The sequence below is a fragment of the Anser brachyrhynchus genome, assembly GCF_964034855.1.
Source record: "Anser brachyrhynchus genome assembly, chromosome: 2".
Classification (NCBI taxonomy): Eukaryota; Metazoa; Chordata; class Aves; order Anseriformes; family Anatidae; genus Anser; species Anser brachyrhynchus.
The window spans coordinates 151,541,606-151,563,049 of NC_137695.1; positions in this window are offsets into that span (position 1 = coordinate 151,541,606).

A 21,444-nucleotide genomic window follows, 5' to 3' on the forward strand; every position below is an offset into this window, starting at 1 on the left:
TTAAAAGATGGAGGAAAGAGAGGAATAAAAGCATAATGAAAAAAGTTTTTAATAGACATTTCTTAAAAATGAATGGCATATCATTTCTCTCTGCTGCTCCTCAATCCATTCCGGGGAAGGTAAACGTATTCTGACTACTTCAGGGTAGGACCTGAGCCATTTATCCTTTCCAAAGGCTCCTCTATAGTACATACTATAATCAAAAAATAACCACCAAGATTCCACTGTTAAATTCAGTAGTTGTATTTCTGGACTATCTCACTTTCTCAATTAATTTCAGATAAAAGGATACTCTCTTCATTCTTCTTCAAGTTCCAGACAATTATTTTCTGTTTTCTTGCTGTTATTCGCTCTTAGCTAGCAGAAGAAATTCTTGCTTGTTTCTCCTGCAGAAAAAGGTGGTGATCCACAGAAAATTAGACTTATTCTCCATTGAAAATGAAATTATAATGTTTTGCCTACTAGTTGTGCCTTGGTCATAAAGTTACTACAGAGCATGCCTTTGCTGAGAAATTAAACAATTGATTTTTTTTTTTTTAAGGTAACTTTTGAATTACCCATAAAATCATTTTTTTTCTTCTTTCCAGTAATTACATGTTTTACTAACAGACAAAACATTCCAGTTGAGCCTTGAAAGACCAAGAACCAAATTCAAGCCAGTTACTATATCAGAAACATTAAGTTTAGAACTCTTAACCATAGGTTCCCTGTCTGAACAAGGTGACATATATACCTTGAGAATCATTCAGTCTGTTCAGTCTATACAAGTATAGACAAGTGTAGGATCGACTAAGTTCTTAGCTTAAGGTACCTGGGTTAGAATATTAAAGTTCATCTGAGTGAAACCAAGCCAGAAATAAGGGTTATCCAATGCATGGTCTTAAATACAAAATAGCCTCTCTCTTGTCTTTTGGGCAGACTGTTCCCTGATGTGGCTCTGCCAAGTTCTTATTTTCCCAATGTATCAAAAGATAACTTAGTTCTACATTTTGTCTTCCTCCAGATCATCCTTCAGAACTGTACAGGACATCATCTGGTAATTTCATGATAGTGCAGCTTATTGATTTGTCTTTGCACTTAACCCTATCTGTAGTGTTCCAGGGTTTCAGCACATTTCTGCTTCTTTTGAAGCCTGACGGTAAAATATTGGTTTCATTCCTTTTTTGTTTGTTTGTTTGTTTAGTTTAGGTTAGTTTAGTTTTTGTTGTTGTTGTTTGATTGTTTATTTTTTTTTTAATTCCCCCTGGAGGGTAACATGTTTAAGAGATTCCATTGGCAAAGTCCTAATTGCAAAACATAGCTTTCAAGACAGAAGCAAATCCCTGCTGAATATGAGCTCTACTTTAGGATAAGATTCAAATGCAGAAAATAACCACTCTTGTCTCTGCCCTCTGTATCTTAGCTGCAATGCAAAGAAAACCTGGGCAAGCGGAGCACAAGGAAACTGCAACACCATACATCGCTTACTCTTGTCTGGACTGTCGGATTTTGACTCTAGACCATCATAAGAATGGCTGTAAATTAGTCCAGAAAAATGAATCCCTTTTGAAAAATAAAGGCAACTAGGTTCTTCTTGTACTTACCTTGCTCAGATCTATAGATTATTCTTCTGCATGACGTCTATAGTCTCCTAACAGCAGAGCTTCTGCACACAAAATATTCTTGACACCTTCCTAAAACACTGAAATTCTGCATACTCTACAACATAAATAAAACCGATTCTTTCAGCATTTCCTATAGTGTGTGCATAGTTAAAAGGATTTTCCCACTGCACCTACCATTATGAGTTGGTGATTTCTTTCAGTTATCATACATGAGTACTGCATGGCACTTTGAAGTTTCATTCTCAGAATCCCATAGTCTTGAATAAAGCTATAAGGTCACTAGAAGGAGCTGGTGTGTCTGCTTTTGAGTCAAACCTTTCTGAAAGTAGTGACAAAGAGAAACTAAAAATGTTGGTACTCTGCAGTTGGGAGAGAGGAAGCCTGATGGGGAATTTAATTGAAGTTTACAAAATCCTAAAGGTGGTGAATAGAATTGAGTGAGAATTCTTGTTCACTAAATCCTAAAATGCTAAAACTATCGGACATTCAGTGATACTATTTGTAGATTGCTTAAAATTTCAGTATTTGAAAAATGGGCTGCAAACATTTGGAATTTGTTGCCACATGAAGTTTTGTAGATGGCACTTTCTAAAAGAGAGTTAACAAATTAATGAACAACAGATCCAAAATAGATGCTAAAAGCAATCACCACAGATGTACCCTCTAAAATCCTTAATCTTCCATAGAGTCACTCCTGAATGAGTTTATAATTCTCAGAAGCTTGGAAGAAATGCTTATACTCAGGTGGGTCTATGCACACAACATGTAGACATGAATACCATGGAACTCCTTCCTGTTCTTTGGCTTCTCATCCTTTTTCATGACACCAGCAAAGAGCTATTTCCTATCCCTCTTGCAAGTGTGCATCTGCTGTGTGTATTCATGTGGCACTTAGAATATGGCTGTGGATAGACCATTGATATGACTTCTTAGCACATGTTCTAATGAGCTGTTAGCATATTTTTAAATTCTTTTGATATTTTCATTCCTTCATCCACCTGCAACTTGTGTGAAGTTCATTCAGAGCTTTCAGTTAGCAACTGAATGTGGCTTGGCAATATGGTTTGGACATGAAATTTTACCATATTGGGGCAACTTAATTCCAAGTCACAAGTTAATGATGGCAGCTTTTGAAAAGCAAAGAGGGAATTTGTTACCTGACACCTCCAAAAAGTGCTGAAAAGATGACCACCCAACACTTCTGTGTGGAGGAGTAGGAGGATAAGACTATATTTCCAAGAAGACGGACTATTTTTTTCTTTTTTTTTTTTTTCTTCCCCTGTTGAAAGGGGTGTAATTCTCAGAGGTCTTTTCTACAAAACCTCAACTTTTAAGCAAGGCAGTAGGGGTCAATCCATAAATCCTGCAAGCTGACACAGTTCAGAACAAAGAAACACTCTATAATACTCAGCAGGGTATAATGGAACCTTTTGTTTGAAAACAAAGCAATTAGCAATGTAACAACCAATTATGTCTGATGTTCTGTTAACAACAAAACATAAAATATATAACATAAAATATGACCACAGCATTTTCAATCAAAACCTCATAGAGTTAACATTTGCTCTTACATCTTCCTCTATGCAAATAGTGCATTGTTAGCAAAGTTTTATCCATGTGTTTTCTACTACTGTTTAATTGAATGGGAGGCAGTTAAACAGATCAAAGAAGTCTATTAAAAACAGATAACCACAGAGCAAATATGATTAAAAGTAATTACAGCAAGGAAGTAATCTGCTAATTCTTAGTGGTTCTGAAGACTCAGATAGGAGTTCTCAAAGTGATTGTCATCTTTGTAAAGCAGGGTATTATGGCAGTGAGCTGATATGGAATTTTAGGTTTCAAAATGTGAGCTTTACAAGCTATGAATTACCTTTACTAAGGAATAGTGGAGATAACTTCTATTTTATTCAATGTTTATCTGAGAACAGCTCATTTCCTTATTTAAAAACAAAGATTTTGAACCATGTGAACCATTTCACATTTACAGAATGTGAAATTCTGTAAAAGTTAATCATACAATCATAGAATGGTTTGGGTTGGAACAGACCTTAAAGATCATCTAATTCCAACTTGGACATCTTGGACATCAAATTAGATGATCCAAGATCATCTAATTAGATGATCCAAGATCATCTAATTTCCCCTGCCATCAGCAGGGACACCTCCCATCAGATCAGGTTGCTCAAAGCCCCATCCAACCTGGTCTTCAACACCTCCAGGGATGGGGCATCCACAACTTCTCTGAGCAACCTATTCCAAGGTTGCTATAGGATTTCCACAGAGCCTTCTCTTCTTCAGGAGGAATAACCCCAATGCCCTCAGTCTCTCTTCATAGGAGAGGTGCTACAGCTCTCTGATCATCTTTGTGGCCCTCTTCTGGACTCCTTCCACTCTTCTCCATCTCACTCCACTGTAATTCTTCCTCCCCTTCTTTACATCCCCTTTTTCACTTGAGATGTCCATCCCACACTCTCCGTTTCTATTCTTCTTCTTGACCCAGTGTCCATCCTCAAACATCTTCTATCTTGTCCCTATCTTGATGCCTCAACTGAGGGCATTCCTGGACAACTGCTCAGCTAATTCAGAATTAAAAGGACGTATGTATATATTTATTTGTAATATGAGTAGATTTGCAAATGTTACAGAAGAAGAAGCCATTCCAAATGGACATTCCAAATGTCCATCTTCTGTACCTCTTTTTTTTTTCCCCTCCCCAGACTTATTCCTCTTTCTGTTCCCTGTATTCATTGACACTGAAATACACATTGCCCTAGAGTCTTCAAGCATTTAAACATGAGTGTTTTTATCCTGTTGTTTGACGTTGCACAACTTTTAATGACAGGTTGCACAGCTTCTGCTAGTGTCTGAAGCTTTCCTGCATCACATTGCTGGTGACACTAAGGATCAAAATTGGAATCAATGAACCTCCTGTGGTCTGAAACCTACATATTTTTCCCAGCTACAATTGGCATACTTCTTCAAAACTCATGCTTTATCTTCACAGACACATTGTATGCACAATGAAACTAACATTTTTTACTACATTTCTCTAACCCTTGCTATCCAAGCTCTTTTGCTTTTCCTTCTCTATTTTTTAGATGTCGCTCGAAGTTTTAATTTCCAACTATTCTTGAATCACCAAAGTAGTTGAGCTCCAGGCCTAACATCTTGTCTCTGATAAAGCCAATAGAATAGTGCTATTCTAGTACTAATCTTTTTATCAAGCTTGTTTTCATGGAAGGCTAAAAATAACCAAGAAAGAGGCCAGATTCCCACATTTGTATTATGACTCAGTAAGTGACCTATTTTTTCAAAAGTGTTTACATAACCAACAAGACTAGCTTCATATGCTCAACTGGTGCCTCTGAAAAAAAAGCATTGCTAATTATGATGTCTACCCAGAAATTAATGATTAGGAATCTTCTGTTTTGTGGAAAAGATAAGGTGAAATCAAAGTAATACATGTCATGCTTCTGAGAGAAGCCTTCTGCCTCTCCCAGTAACATTAAGAGTGTATTGTCTTCTCCACTTCACAGATGGATAACAAGATGAAATATATTTACTTCTCATAGTCACAAACAAATAAAAAATATTCCTGAGACAATACAATCTTCTAATGCTCAACCCAGTTCTGTAACTAGACATTCTTTGCTGTTTCTTTTTTTACTTCTACTGTTCCTATCACACCTTCTTAGAAAGCTAAGATTGCAGAATTGAATGTGATGTGGGGACTAATGGTTTCCAAATCGTGACAGTTACCAGAATCCTCCCTAATTAATTATCTGATCTCTAATTTTCATATTCACTTTGTGTCTTCAGAGCTCTTGATTTGTAGAGTGCTCTGGGAGAAAGTTTCCCTTTTATTACAGTGACGAGTTTTGTTTTATGTAGACTGGGCTGTGAGCATTCCAGACAGGGCAAGATGTTCTTTTCAGTGGTAGATGAAGAGTTTGGTTAGGAGCTAATGAACCTGTGCAAATAAAATTGTCTATGTGGTTGAGTGAGAGAAAGTTGTCTATTGCTCATTTGGGGAACATTTACCAGGCTATTTCTGGGTCTGAATCAAGCCATTAACTTAATTGTGTCTCAGAGCACCTAAAGTGAAAGCCTAAGTCCCCGTATAACCAAATGGAAGGAAGATGCTTCCAGAAGGCATGTCTGAAGACTCAGTATTGTTGCCAATAGTGTGAACCTCCCTCTACTGAATATACTGATTTTGTAAACTTCTGTGAGAGTCTCTACAGACCCTGCCAAAGATGCATAAGAAGTTCATCCATCTGGTAAGGGGCAAGACCACAGATACATGCCCAAGTTTCCTATAAGGAAGTGTTCTGATCCATGTAATGTACATGGCATGTAAGTGGTTCCCATCACCAGAAAGCATGAGGATTACTGTAATTACAGAATCACAAAGTCATTGAAATTGGAAGAGATCTCTTGAGATCATCTACCACAGATGCCCCGCTCAAGAATTGACACTCTATGTTTGCTTTCAATCACTGTATGATAACTAAGTTAACAGTAATGTCCTTTGACTAAATCTAGTAACACTAAACACATTATCAATCATTTGCAATACGAGGTTCTTAAAAACTCTGCTGTGGTCCAGGTAGTAGTCTTTTGTAGGAAAGGAAATGAAAGTTTGGAGAGAGAAAAAAAATAATACAAAAATACAAAAAATAAAAAAGGAGAGGAGGGGAGAGGAGGTGACACTGCAAAGTCTGAAAATATATTTAATTTCTCTTCCAATGAAACTAACAAAGAGGCAAGCTTTTGAACTAAAATTACTTTTGATATTTCCTCACTGTTTAACTTCAGTCATCCACTGAAAGGCTTAGATTTCTTTCCAGGATGCTTTTAAGGTAGTTTCTCCTTTAAGTTTACAAGAGACAGATTGCTAGAGCTGTGAAAGTGAGTTTGTGGCTTTCCTTTCAGCATTTTTTCCACAAGGATGAATATTATTGGCTTTGATTATATTTTTAATAATTTTTCAGAATGCAACATACTCTCCCATTCACCAAGCCAGGCAGCTTGAGTAAGGAAAATGAAGGACTCCATTTCCATTCCTTCACACAATGTGTTTAGCTTGTATTAGAGTGAAAAGCTGCAAAACATGGGTGGTGAGAGAGGAAAGTTTTTAACAGAGATTTTATTATTATTATTATTATTTTAAAATAAACACATTTATTCTTGCTTTGTTTGAGATGAGTAGAAGCTGAGAAATCAATCCATCCTAAAGTATTAAAAAGTTAAATAAAATATACAAAGCTTGAAGTTATTAACTATTTTTGTAAGACACATCACAACTCAAATAAATAATGGATCCCTTCAGTCAATTTCTTATCTCTTACTTTAGGCATGTGAATAAGATTCTTGACTGGAAAACAATGTTTAACCTCGAAAAAAATAATTAACGTGATTGGGAGCTGATTAGTGTTTAACATATAGAATAAACAAGATTTATACAGGTACCTAAAAGTGTAATCCTGTAAAGATTCGTGGTTATTAAATCAGGTTTAAGGCCTTTATGTGCATTCTATAGTCCAGTTTTCAAGTTTTTATTTTCAGCATGTTGGCCCTTTTTTTTTCACCAATTGGTGTAATTTTCCTTTGCCACAAGTTTGCAATATTTAATGCATATAAGATAGTTTGTGATAAATAGTTTGTGATAAATAACTACAATTTTATTAGCATAAAAGTTGGAAGGACATGACCGATAAGTAAGATAAATCACTGCAAATCACATAAATCACTGCAAAAATGACCTACTTTGAAGGCCAATCATAGCAAAACCTTAAATCTCCTTGTCTTCTATAGATTTATTCATTAATCAATACACAAATCAGAGCTGGAAAGTTGAATTCAAGAGCAATTAAACTTAGATCAAAATGTCTTGATACACTGTACAGTGTTAAATAGACAGCTTTCTGAACATAATTAACTTTATATTGTTTCTTATTCTACCACAGTAAGAACTAGTCTGAAAATAAGTCTGTTCATTTAAAAAACACTCATTTTGCTGTCATTTATATTAGAGTGGAAAAATAACTCAGCAATCCAGTGTAACTGAATAATGATCATAGATATGCCAATGTATTTCTAAAATGTTAAAGGACAATATGATACGCTGTTCTGCTGGTAATCTTTCCCTTGCTTCCATATGCGTGCTTTTCTGAATGTTACTAGCAAAGCAGAAAAGCCTGGTAGAGAGATGATAATTTCTCAGGCTGTTCTTTTACCTGTGGTTGATCTTTTCCCTTCAAAACACCACTTTTAAAAATGCCTAGAAGAATGCTTAAACTATGCATTTGAAAGATATTTCATGTCCCCTGCAAAGTGGTGCTGTTAGTTTGTCTATTAATTAATTAATTAATTTTTTTGTTTATTTGTTTATTTATTTATTTTGGAGGTGGTATATAAAGGGGGAAATGGAAAATTTTTATGTGACAACTTCTAGGTGTCTTAGTGGCAAAGTAAAATGGGTTAAATCAAGCCACATTAAGTATTAATATCCTGAAAGTCAGGAAGGTATTGTTGTCAGAAAACAGAAAAAAGTCCGAGACAGAGCTAACTTTCTAGATGTTGTTACTACCTAGAATTTCAAAAGAAGTAAAACTGTTGATAAAAATATCTAAAAGTCACCGCATTTTGTGCCCTTCCAAATATCATATAGAAAGACCTGATCTCCTAAATGCTGTGCCTCCATTTATCTTCTGGAAGTAGCTTTTGCTGCAGTTGTTAAGCTGTGCCACCTGGGTCAGAGATGAAATGTCTTAATTAAATTCTAATATCTACCAGTGGCACTTCAAAAAAAAAAAAAAAAAAAAAAAGGAGAGAGAGATACAATGGAACCCAACCACCCAAGATTTTAAATAAGGACTGGATGTTTCCTTTAAAAAGGTCTTAACCTCCTAAGGAAGGAAATGCACAAACAGTTGTATGCTTGTAGTATCTGTAGGAGTAAGTCACTTCATTCTGATTATACCTCAACCTTTTCTGTTGTAAAGGAAATACACAGAAAATATACAGTTGTGGTTTAACCTGCCAGGGAGCTAAGCACCACACTGCTGTTTGTTCATTCTTCCCTCCCTTCTCTCCCCTCCAAGTGGGATGTGGAAGAGAATCTGGGGGAAAAAAAAAATAAATAATAATAAAAAAAAGATAAAAATTCATGGGATGAGATAAAGACAGTTTAATAGGACAGAAAAGGAAGAAAAGAAGAAGAAGAAGAAGAAGAAGAAGAAGAAGAAGAAGAAGAAGAAGAAGGAGAAGGAGAAGGAGAAGGAGGAGGAGGAGGAGGAGGAGGAGGAGGAGGAGGAGGAGGAGGAGGAGGAGGAGGAGGAGGAGGAGGAGGAGGAGAAGGAGAAGGAGAAGGAGAAGGAGAAGGAGAAGGAGAAGGAGAAGGAGAAGGAGAAGGAGAAGGAGAAGGAGAAGGAGAAGGAGAAGGAGAAGGAGAAGGAGAAGGAGAAGGAGAAGGAGAAGGAGAAGGAGAAGGAGAAGGAGAAGGAGAAGGAGAAGGAGAAGGAGAAGGAGAAGGAGAAGGAGAAGGAGAAGGAGAAGGAGAAGGAGAAGGAGAGGAGGAGGAGGAAGAATAAGAGAAAGAAGGAAAGAAAGATGAAAGAAAATACAAAACAAGTGTATATAAAATACAATGCAATTGCTCACCATCTATTGACCAATGCCCAGTCAGCCCCTGAGCAGTGGCCCCCAAGTCTAGGCTTTGCATAAGTTGCTAATATAATTCACTCAAGATTATTCTCCAAGATAAAGGCCGTCAAATGCAGCAGGCAGAGAAATATGGTATCTTGGACTGGTATTTCTGCCAACTTCCTGGCAAGTAACACCACTGGAGAAATTATTCATATTTGAACTCAAGGCAGATAACATGTTTTTCCACTAATCACATAGTTTCTTCTCTAAGGATCAGAGGTTCTGTTTAGAGGCACATTTAAGGAAATTTAACAATTTAGGCTATGTCCCCAAAGCTGAACATTTGTTCCCACACTAGGACTTGGAAGAACAACGCTGCTTAGAGAAGCCTGCTATAGTGTACATATGGGTCTGGGATAGGCATTATGGGTGGAAAATTTGTAATTCAGTTTATCCCTAACAAATTTCTATCACTTAAATGAAAGAAGTGGGTGGAATGGTTGCTTAACAGCAGTCCTACGGAATCTGTACGTGCGATGTTGTCCTCACTTGTACTTTCTGAGATATTTACCACATTAACAGATTACAGGCTCTCTGGATAAATTCTTATGAACAGTGGGAATTCCTGGGAGGACTGATAGACTCCAGAGAGCATGAACCTTGAGCTTGGATAATGGGGAATGCTGGGAGTTTAAATACTCATCGTTATTCTGTAGTAGCGTTTCATTTTCCAAAGAAATAAATTCCTTTAAAAAGATTCACAAACTGTGACTCATAAAGGAGTTTTTCCCCATTGCATCATCCCACTACTTGGATATAAGTATTCACATCCTCAGGGAAGCAGTAAGTACATTTTATGCTTTGGAAAAATAGCAATGAATATTCTAAGTCAAAACTAGAGACCTGCTTTGCTTGTGCTGGTGAAAAGAGAGTAAGATTCTGGTGGTTTTCAATGCTAAAGTTAATTTAAGTGAAGGAAATGTCTCAGAGTTGATACAGTGATTGGATAAAATGCAAGATAAAAATTGGACAATGGCGTTACAGAAAAGATGGAGGAGAAAATAGTAAAAAAATGTTTTAGTATTCAGTACAGAAACCACAGTCAGAGCATAGCAATTTGAGGTTAATGCACACCTTTCTCATAAACCAACTTCTGAATAAAGTGGCCTGTTGAATAGGATGTCCTGAAGATTTTCTGCCAAAACATGCTAGTGATTGCATTGATAGAATTGGGCTCATGGGACTGAGTTCACATCCTGGTAATATAGGGCTGACATCACTGGAGTGAAAGATAAATATATTTGCCACGTCTTTTTCCATTTCTGAGAATGTAGCATATTTTTGTGAAAATTTTGTGCAATCTTTACCTACAACATTACAAACAGGGATCTGAAGATACATGAAACCTAATGAGTATTAGTCTCTCTGAATGCTCTTCAATAATTTTTGTTACATTCAATGATATTACAGCATAGTAAACATACCCTCTGGCTTTTTATGACAAAACTCAGCCTACTGGAGAAGCGTGAAATGCCTACCAAACTTCACATTTTCAAAAGTACCAAATAGCATTGGATATCTTCATTGCTAAAGGAAGACACACAGAATTATGGAATGGCTTGAGTTAGAACGGATCTTAAATATCACCTACTTCCAACCAACCATCCCTGCCATAGACAGGGATGCCACCCACTAGATCAGGTTGTCCAGGGCCTGGTCCAACCTTGTCTTCAACACCTCCAGGAATGGGGCATCCACGACTTCTCTGGGCAGCTTGTTCCAGTGCCTCACTACCCTTACAGTGCAGAATTTCTTCCTAATGTCTAATCTAAATCTATCTTCTTTTAGTATAAGTCCATTCCCCCTTGTCCTATCATTATCTATCCAAGTAAAGAGTCCCTCTCCATTCTTTTTATATGACCTTCTCCTGGCTACAAAATCTGCAACAGACAATTAAATGGAGAATGCTAGAAGTATTCACCTTTACACCCCTTGAGGCAATAAATAAATAAATAAATAAAAATAAAAATAAAAAATATCTGTAAATGAGAAGTAACCTCATTTTAATAATCACTGTTACAGAAATCATGTCATTAGATTTCCCCAGATGTGTATGACTTATTTTCCCCTTTAAACCTCAAGTTTGTTACAGTTGAACAATGAATAATAATACTACACACAATCTTTGTTTAAACAGTCTCTGGGAACACTGAAAGACACAAATATCTGTTTAATAAATTTAAAAACACTTTTACAAAAATGTAGACTGTTGAAGAAATATGTTGGCTGTCCCCAGAAATTTAAATGGTGGTTTGGCTCTCTTCATACTCTGTATGAATCTACATCTAAGAAATCTCAGTCTCTACCACAAGAAATATACACAGTCACTAGGCTTATATTCACACAGTCATTATTTAGAGATAATGTTCTTACTGAAACTAACAAGCTTTTTTTTTCTTTTTTTCTTTTTTTTTTTTCTTTTCTGTTTATATTTTGACATATGTAAATGAGCTGGGTGAATAATAAATTATTTAGTTCTCCAGCTGTATCAACAATTATTTTAGATCCTGGCAAACATTTTTCTTTGTATAAAGAAAGAATTCTCAAAACTTTTGTTGTTCATTTCTTCTTACATCAAGTTTTGGAGTGAAAATATTAATTTCAAGAGATTTAGTTCAGAGTTTAAATAACATTTTGGAAATTTGTATATTCTGTTCTAATTCATTGAGTGTGATTAATAATTCTTTATTCTTTTCGCAAAACAGCAGGCCAGCTCCAAAATCTGCTTAGAAATAAAAGGCTGAAATTAAATCACATACTTAATATTCATACTGTTTATTTCTCTACCCAGACTATACAAGTCATCTGCACAATGAACATGACATTACCCAAAATTACACAAGAAATTTTAGTTGAATTTGCTACTATTTTGGTTTGCTTTCAAAAGTTGTTTTTCAGCAACTTGAAAAAATTCACTGTGCTGTCTATTACATTAACGTAATAAGATCTGAAATGCAGCCTGGGTAAAACAATGCATTTCCTTTTTCCTTGTCCCCTTCCCTGGTAAGTCTTGCTCTGGGGCATCCCAGGAATTTTGCTGCAGGACATCTTTAGCCTTTTGCCAGCTAAATGATAATTGTTTCCTATCTCTCTGAGCCTTGAGTTCCATGCATCCCTCCTCCCCACCATGTCCTGAATTGAAGCTCTGAACTTCCTGTGAGGTCTCTGCAATAACCCCAAGGGCCTCTCCTGCCACCATATGTATGTAATCACAAACTGAAAACTTCTCTGCTTCTTAAAACACAGGGCTGCCATGTGAGATAACTATCTACAGATATCAGCCTAGCACTGAAAAATGTTCAGATATATCCTTCTCATGTATTTATCATCCTTCTATGTTTTTTCTTTCCCTTTTTTTTCTTTTTTTTCTTTTTCCAATGTATTTTAGAATTACTTTGGCACCAATATAATGAAGGGTCAATATTAAGTAAATCAAGCAAATGTAATACACCTCAGGAACTTAACAGCATGACAGACCTTCTCCATTTCAGGAAACTTACCCCATTACTTAACCAAAATCAGCTTGACTAACCATTGAACTGTAAACCAGGCAAAGCCACCTAGACTAAGCTGGTATAGGCAGGATCTAAATTATTTTGTCTATCTTATTCACAATCCTAAAATTGTATGAACATATCTGCAATACAAGGACTTAAGAGCTGAATCATAAGCAGCACCTTCTTAACTTGGGCCAACTCAAGTACGCACAGTTATCTTCAAGGGCCTTCTGGAGCTTTACATCTGATTACAAGGATGATTTTGTTGCTCACGAAGAAGTTGCAGATATGTCATGTTCTCATGTTGGAAAGTGGCCAGAAAAAATAAAATTAAACTGGTAATAATTTAAGCTAAAAAAAAAAAATCTGAAAGAAAAACTGTGATCATTCATTTGCTACTAAAAAAGCTGAAACATGCTGCAGTGAGGGTGGAGCCTGACAGGAGTGTGTCCCCAGCATGGGGTGGGATCCACATTGATTGGGTACCTCTGTGTGCAAGCTATGCCAAAACCAACACTGTTTTTATGGGAAACAGAAGCAATTCTGTTTTCATACGGTAGTTAAAATCAACTGTCCCAAATGAACTAAGAGAATGAAACTAATTTAGAGTCTGGCCCAATAAATGCACATTTTTAACTTACAAAAGGAGCTGGATTTCATTCTACTATTTCTTTTCTCAATTGTGTGACATCTCAATATTATTATTATTGTTATTATTAGTAGTAATAAACATTAACACCAGAAAGATTGTTTTTGTTTTTTTTTCTTTCAATGATGTAAAAATAATATATTTTCATATATATATATTTTTTAACTTAAGTCAATGAAATACATCCAGTCTAGGTAAATCTATGACATGTTCATTCCAAGAAATTCAGAATAAATTACATAAAAGAAAAAGTCTAATCTACAAAATATGAACCAAAGCTAAAAGTGTATTATTAAATATTCTTTTTGGGAAATATATATATATATAAATATATATTTATGAGGACAACATTGTGCCAAGAAAAAGGAGACTATGTAGTTTAAACTCTGATCCAGTACACTGCCTTTATGAGAGACCTGTGGTAAATTGAGTCAGACTTCAAATTACTTCAGCTTCCATTTCTTCTTTATTCAAATTCTTTTAATCCGAGCAAGAGGGTGGTTTGTTGGTGGTGGTGGTGGTTGGTTGTCTGCTTGCTTGCTTTTACTTTTTTTTTGGTTTTAGTTTATTTATCCCAAATAATGTGTGACCCTCAGTTAAGATCTTTTATAAAGCTCACATTTTAAGGCATGCTCAACACATGGGCATGAGTTCTGTTGTAACTTTTTTTTAAGAAGAAATTTGACTGGGCAAAACAATGGCTTCACCATCAACTACAGTGCAATTTGTGTTGCCAATTTGTGTTTGCACTTTTGTCCTTTTCATGACATAATTTTGTCAAGCATTTGGGTGTTTCTTTTTATTGTCTAAAGTGCTAGGCATGGAATTTTTGTGGTTTAACCCCCTCCCTCCTCCTCCCCAACCCAGGGGAAAAGCAACTTTGTATGTTTTTCCTCTTTATATTTATGTCAACATTTTCCTCTAACAGTTTTAAAAATGTGCTCTTTTTGGAGTTATTTCCATGAGTACTGCTGAGTGATGAAATGATTCATGAATGTTGATAACTAATCCGATTCATGTGTATAGATGGTTTCCTATTGATAATAGTCATTCAGTTATGGAATTATGCATTAAAGCCAAATCAGATCCAAGGACAAATTTCACTTTTGAATAATCTGATTTATTTATAACCCAGATGACAAGTTTCTACTTTAGCTGACTACTTGTTTGGTATACAAATAGGATATCAAACTTCCCTTTTCTTTAGCAGAGTTTATTTAATCAGTGGATATTGCTTGCAGCTGTGTGACAGTGACTTTATATGGGTCTAGGTTTCCCTGTGAAACAGAAACACAGTGGAGAGAGAGAGAGAGAGAGGAAGAGAGAGAGAGAGAGAGAGAGAGAGAGAGAGAGGAATTTTAATAATAAAAAATAAAATTAATAATAAAAATAATAAAAAAAATAGAAATGAAAAGGACATTAATATGAACTGCCAATTTTGGAAAGGGAATTTGTTTTTTATATAATCTGATTCAGGCCTTTGAAAGAGAAGTCACTGAGGGAGCACATTGCCACTTGAAGAACATTAGCTCCAAATTTGTTGTCACTTAACTAATCTTTCCTTATCTTCTACTTAACAGAAGAAATTCCTCTCCCAGTTGGAAATGTGAGGTTTTTTCTTAGAAATCCTCCTTGCAGAGGAGATTCTGAAAGCTTAAATTCCACTGAGTATTTTGTCTTGCTAATGACTTCAGAGAAAAATTGGATACCCAACTGTGCATCTTTGTACTTCAGCTGTTTTGGGACTGATTTGTCCACAGGCAGAAAGTAGACAGCTACAATTATGTCTGAGGAGATCCCCCCTCAAAGCATGGGGGGGACATGAGCACTGCTGCTCTAACAGACTGTGTTTTATCTGCAAAAGACAATAGCTGAAGAATGGAGTTAACAATGGGATGAAAGGTTTTCTCTGAAGTCATTAAAATGTGAGGAAATGGTGATGGCCATGAATTGTTATATAAAAGGAATTATGGGCATGAGGTGGGAGGCAGAAGTATTAATGGGTTGCTGACACCCAAGTTATAATGTAGTTGAGCTTCTGGACTGATAGGGATTTTCTACATTTTCAGAGCACATTTATAATTTGATGATCAGATGATGTCTTTCAGTGTTTTGAAGTACTTCATAACACCTTAGCCAGCCATACAGCTGGAATTGTTCATATCTGTTAAGCCTTTGAAAACATAAACCAGCTTAATCAAACTATGTGTGTTCAGTGTTCACATATTTATCTGTAAATATATGTTTCTATTGATTTCTTCAGGAAAAAAAAAAAAAGAAGAAGAAGAAGAAGAAGAGGAAAAAAAATAGGTACATTGCTTGTAGCTAATCTTTGTGGAGATGTAGAGATACACAGAACAAACTGGTACAGTGGCTAGGTTTGCACAGACACTGGGTACCCCTGTCTTACTTGGAACCCATCCCACTGAGACTCCTTGTACGGACGTGTTATCTTGAATGGTGAGTGTAAGAGACAGGACCCTGCACTGGATGGATTACTGGGGGGCAGGGGTAACAGGAAGTTAAGAATAGTAGGGCTGCTTTGTTTTCCTCAGATCCAGGGAAAATGCTGGAGCAGTGTCCCTGAGGACCTGAGCGCATTGATGTACTAACGGAATTCATTCCGTTCATCCGTTTTGCAGTCCACCATTTAAAATCTGATCTCCAAACACATGGACTGCCTATGGTAATTTTTAATCTTCCTTGATACATTGATAACCAGCAGCAAAATCCCCAGGCTGTATATACTATCCAACAGAGCAGATGCAGAAATGGCTAAATTTTGATAGCACTACTCGGGATACAACAGTCATTGGTGATTTTACTATTACTTGCTACTATTGCTTGCTTTTATACTATCAAAGTATCAGTGCTGGAATACATTCATTTTCCTTGAAGACTCTACTTAGCTGCAGGCTAACAAAGTTGTTGAATACAGAGAACATTTACTATTGTGACTTGAAATAAGATTAGTGGTGCAGAACATTTATTTTAATTTCTTCCAGGTGGCATAAAGTCTCAGTTATTCTTTTTTCCTCTCTAATTTAAGAGGAGTTTGCAGTTGAGGATTTAAAGGCCTAATTAAGCTGCATGTCAAAAACAACAAAATACCAACACAAGTGATTCCTCCTGACAAAACAGCCTTTCAGTCTGGGCTTCACAGCCTCATCTAAACATCAAATGGCAGGTCTTTTGAGAAGCAGTTTGTCTTAAAAACAGCCTGTCACTGACAGCTCTAGCCCTTCAACATAGCACCAATCTGCTGCTCTATACCCAGTTTCAGTGATAGTACGTATAACTAATAAAAATCTATTAAAATACTGTGAAACTTTTCACTGGTATGTATGCTGTCACACACTGTGTATGAGAGATACAATCAAGGGTTTTAAAAATACTGTGTGGAATGCCTGGATAATAACTTTGGCAACTGCTTGCACTGGAGAGTACAATTAAGAAGTTCTGTGTATTTTTTTTTTATCTGTCTTCAGAAACTTTTTATTTGGAGATGGGGAGAAAAAGATGTTTTTCTAACTTTTGTCTCTGGAGGTTTTTTCATGTTGGTTACCTTCCCAAGTGACCAGAGAATACATGATAAACTGTGTGGTAGACAATCTGGACAGACGTGTTAAGTGTAAGCAAAAGAGACAGGTATGAGTAGTCATAACACTTATGCTGAAGCACTGAAAATATAATATTTTCCAAGAACATAAAATGTGTCACAAAACAATGACTGCATTGCAAACACATTGAAAAGTTATATATATACATGGAATTTTAATAAGAGACATTTGAATATGAGAGAGAATAGTGGATTAATAATATATGATTGGGCCTGGGAATGCATTCTGTCAAACTCCTCTGTGATGGTGTAGTGAACAAGGGAATGGAGGAAGTGTCATCCAGAGCATTTTCTCCAGGGACACATGGCTGGAGTTAGGTGACAGCTCTGTAGATATGCTGAAGAAAGCACTAGGTGTGAGATCTGATTCCACAACTTCACACTAGCCAAGCAGAGAATCACAGGCAGGCAAGTGGTGCAATAAAGTCTTAGCCTAAAGCTTTTGCACCACAGTAATTCAGTTCTTTCATTTGAACTGGGCCTTAGACACTGCTATTCAGAAGACACAAAACATTCCTTTCTCAGGGTGTGAAATAAGTAAAGTTTTTAGTTGATGATTACTTACACTTCTTGACTCTCACTGGGCTGCAGAGATATAGATAACTGAAAACCAGATGTTAGAATTCATGGGTTTTGAAACTTTTCTTTTTCCCCCCCCAGTTCTATAGATTAATGTAACAGTGTGAAGAACACTTTCAATATCTAATGAAATGAATATTGGAAAGTTTGTCTTGTCCTAAAGAAGCCTACCAACTCATGCAAACAAAAGGTTCTAGTCCTTGCTTAACTACAGATCATTGGTAAGACTTGCTGTTTCTTCAATATATATGTATCTGTATATCTTTATTCATTTTTTTGTATTTTTTACTTATTTTTTCTAAGGCACCAGTGTATATAGCAGAAGTCTTTTTGTCTCTTCTTTAATGACATACATCAAGAGCTGTATTGCTCATTTCTTTTAGAGCAATTAGCATTCATTATTTACCTTCTTGATGGAATTCTCTGATAACTGCTATGAAAAATAAAGATGTTATTCATCATTTACAAAGCCCAAATCCTATGTTTTCCTTAGCAATTTCCTAGTTTACTTGCTGTGAAGAATAGGAGGGTGCAAGGGAAGTAAAAGATGGAGAATCACAAAATCACAGAATGGTTGAGGTTGGAAAGGACCTCTGAAGATCATCTAATCCAACACTCCTGCCAAGCAGGATCACATAAAGCACATTGTGCAGGATGGCATCCAGGCAGGTTTTGAGTATCTCCAGAGAAGGAGACTCCACAACCTCATCGGGCAGCCTGTTCCAGTGCTCTGTCACCCTCACAGTAAAGAAGTGCCCTCTCATATTCAGCCAGAATTTCCTGTGCCTCAATCTGTGACCATTGCTTCTTGTCCTGTCTCTGGGCGCAATCGAAAAGAGTCTGGTTCTATCCTCTTGACACCCTCCCTTAAGATGTTTATATGAATTGAATATATGAGATCTCCCCTTAGTCTTCCCTTTTCCAAGCTAAACAGGCCCAACTCTCTCAGCTTGTCCTAGTACAACAGGTGCTCCAGTCCTCTAATCGTCTTAGTAGCCCTCCTCTGGACTCGCTCCAATAGTTCTATGTACCTCTTATCCCAAAGTGTAGGAAGATGTTGTATACAAGCATTAAAGAAAAATGTGTAAAGTCAAAGAATATTACTCTGAGTAAAATGCTAAAAGTTTACTTTGATGGAATACAGATTTTTGCTCTATAGAAGTCTATACAATAATAATAATAAAAAAAAAAAGTGTGAATTTTATTTAGGAATATCCACTCAGCTAGTATTTACACAAAAGAAAAATATATTGACAATCAGTGGTACTGAAATATGGCTGAATTCTTGTACTGGGTATGAAATATGTAGGAAGCTTGAATTAGGTTTAGAAAAGGTTTTCACAAGTTTGCAAAAAGTGCTGGAATATATTTTCTTACAGAATATAATAAGGAACATAGAACTGAATAAATCTGGATAGGAATCCCAAGTGATAGTCAAGCAGTAAATGGGTTACTATCAAGCTCCACAGCTGCAAAGTTATTAGGTGTCTGAGGTTGAAGGACATCACAGAAGTAATTGTATCTAATCAAATTACCTTTGTGATAACTTGTGTGCTAAACTATTCTATCAAAATAAAGCTTGTAGAAACAGTTTCTTGACACCTCAAGTAATTGCTAACTCTGGAAGACAAACTGTGGTGTTCTTGATTTGACCCTTACTTAGTAATACAACAGTAGATTTAAATGTAAATTTAAAATTAAAATTAAAAATAAAAAAAAAATAATTGTTTAATTTACTAAACATTAAGGGAAACAGAATATGATAATTCAAGATCTTTTAAGGAATGGTGATACTAAAATTACATAAAAGGTTCAACCTACCTTTTTGCTTCTAAATTAAGGTCAATTGCATCATTTGAAATAGAGAGCAGCAACAGAAGGATTTGTACTCAGAATCACAGAATCACAGAATCATCTAGGTTGGAAGAAACCTCCAAGATCACCTAGTCCAACCTCTGACCTAACACTAACAAGTCCTCCACTAAACCATATCACTAAGCTCTACATCTAAACATCTCTTAAAGACCTCCAGGGATGGTGACAACCACTTCCCTGGGCAGCCCATTCCAATGCCTAACAATCCTTTCGGTAAAGAAGTTCATCCTAATATCCAACCTAAACCTCCCCTGGTGCAACTTTAGCCCATTCCCCCTCGTCCTGTCACCAGGCACGTGGGAGAATAGACCAACCCCGACCTCGCTACAGCCTCCTTTAAGGTACCTGTAGAGTGCGATAAGGTCACCCCTGAGCCTCCTCTTCTCCAGGCTGAACAATCCCAGCTCTCTCAGCCGCTTCTCATAAGACTTGTTCTCCAGACCCCTCACCAGCTTCGTTGCCCTTCTCTGGACTCACTCGAGCACCTCCATGTCCTTCTTGTAGTGAGGGGCTGAAAACTGAACGCATTACTCAAGGTGTGGCCTCACCAGAGCCAAGTACAGGGGGACAATCACTTCCCTAGACCTGCTGGCCACATTGTTTCTTATACGAGCCAGGATGCTGTTGGCCCTCTTGGCCACCTGAGCACACTGCTGGCTCATATTCAGCTGACTATCAACCAATACTCCCAGGTCTTTCTCTGCCAGGCAGCTTTCCAATCACTCATCTCCCAGCCTGTAGTGCTGCTTAGGGTTGTTGCGCCCCTGGTGCAGGACCCGGTGCTTGGCCTTGTTGAACTTCATACAGTTGGCCTCAGCCCATCGGTCCAGCCTATCCAGATCCTCCTGCAGAGCCTTCCTACCCTTGAGCAGATCAACACATGCACCTAACTTGGTGTCATCTGCAAAATTACTGTGTGTGCACTCGATCCCCTCATCCAGATCATTGATAAAGATATTAAAGAGAACTGGCCTCAGTACTGAGCCCTGGGGAACTCCACCAGTGACCGGCCTCCAACTGGATTTAACTCCATTCACCACGACTCTTTGGGCCCAGCTACCCAGCCAGTTTCTAACCCAATAAAGCGTGCGCCAGTCCAAGCCAAGAGCAGCCAGTTTCTCGAGGAGAATGCTGTGGGAAACGGTGTCAAAAGCCTTACTGAAGTAGAGGTAGACCACATCCACAGCCTTTCCCTCATCCACTAAGCATGTCACTTTATCACAGAAGGAGATCGGGTTCGTCAAGCAGGACCTGCCTTTCATAAACCCATGCTAACTGGGCCTGATCGCTTGGTTGCTCCTCTCCTTATAACACTGAAGTACTAAGTGTATGCAGGGAGAATTGTGTTTACTTTTATATTCCATTTTATTCATAGAAGAAAATAACATTGGCTTTTTGTGCCTATTTCATATTTAATACCAGTGACTCTTCTCACATGCTAGGATTACTATATTTTTCTCATCACATTATTTTTCACATGTTGAATATTTCACTTCTTATTAATCAAGAGGTGATAACTGCTAGAACCAGTATTTTTTTTTCCTTTTGTATCAGTTTCCTACTCTTCAACACTGACCTCCTCTGAGATTTTTGTGAGTCATTAAGAAAAAAATTGTAAGGCCTAGCTTCCAGTGGGGAAAAAAAAAATTAGGATTAAACATCTACTCTTTCCTTCAGACATATGCCTGTCTATTTTTTAATACAAGATTTTCAGAACTTGTAAATACCAGTCAAATCAGGGTCAGACATTGCTCATTGCTACAACAAACTAACTCACTTTTGTACAGTGCTAGCTTTTAAATCATGTTTCAGTTTCATTCTCCTCTGTCTTTCTTATTTATCTCTTAGTTTAATTTATATTAGCTTCTTCAGTTTCCTTTACTCCAGAGAGCTAAGCACTGGGAAATG